The 967-nt window shown below is 44.1% G+C and overlaps 1 long non-coding RNA gene across 1 annotated transcript; it reads left to right on the forward strand.

Moving 5' to 3' along the window:
- The first annotated feature begins 298 nt into the window (after window positions 1–298).
- LOC113473204 lies at window positions 299–953 on the forward strand. Its single transcript, XR_003395245.1, has 2 exons — window positions 299–468; window positions 827–953. It is a non-coding gene; the product is annotated as an uncharacterized LOC113473204 (long non-coding RNA).
- The last annotated feature ends 14 nt before the right edge of the window (window positions 954–967 follow it).

Below are 967 nucleotides of genomic sequence, written 5' to 3' on the forward strand. Positions count from 1 at the left end.
GATATCTGAATGGATTTATCACCCACAAATCTTGTTTGATTTAGGTTTAACATCACTGTGTAACTGTTCGGGTTTTTTGTGATCTGATGAGGATTCAAGGGTTTCAAACTCCATTCGGCGACAAAGCTACTCGCCTCCTCACATCAACCTCACCCTGAGTAGAGCCGAGAAAAGCCAGCAGGACGCGAGTGCCGAGGTGATAACCCATCCGGTCCGTATATTAACCACACACAACGTTGCTTAACTTCAATGATCCTTTGGGAACTGGTGAATTCAACGTGCTATTGCCACTGGTTGCATCCTGACTAACGTTCATGTTTTCAGATCGGAGGTTTCAGTTCCCTCCTCAGATCATGTGTAACATTGATCAGATGTACGTTAGGAGATTGTACGGATTTGGCGTACGACACAGATCTCATCAGATGTATCTACTTCTGTCTGTTTGTACTTGGCGTTGTCATTTTCGGTGTAAGTTGCTTTTTTTACCATCAATTTCTTGAAGATGTTTAATAGAGGGAATCTGTAACAACGGAGGTCTTATCGTCCCGAAATCGAAGAGAGGAGGTCTCAGGAACGGAGAAACCAGCCGTTTCGAGAACGAACCTTATCGCCCCGCGGCGTGAATCGAACTTGCGACCTAATGCTTACAAGGCAGGTTTCTGTGAGTGTCCTGAGACTCCTGAGGTTTAGTGCACCATACACCTCAAGTTCCAAATACAGTTTTTTCACTCTGCTTTGAATTTGGAGTACGCTAAGCCTGAAGGGCTTTCCTGGGAATTGAACCCCGAACCTTTGATATGCAAGCCTCTGATACTTTTCCTTACAGGGTCTGGTGCTGGCAATTTTACTGGACGCCTATTTGAGTTCAAAACATCAAGAGAAATCCTATGATAACTATGCATCCTATTTAAGAACCCGCTGGTCAAAACTTGATGCATATCTTAGACGCAAATCACATGATGATCAA

Source organism: Diaphorina citri, unplaced genomic scaffold (assembly GCF_000475195.1).
Source record: "Diaphorina citri unplaced genomic scaffold, Diaci psyllid genome assembly version 1.1 scaffold18893, whole genome shotgun sequence".
Taxonomy (NCBI): Eukaryota; Metazoa; Arthropoda; class Insecta; order Hemiptera; family Psyllidae; genus Diaphorina; species Diaphorina citri.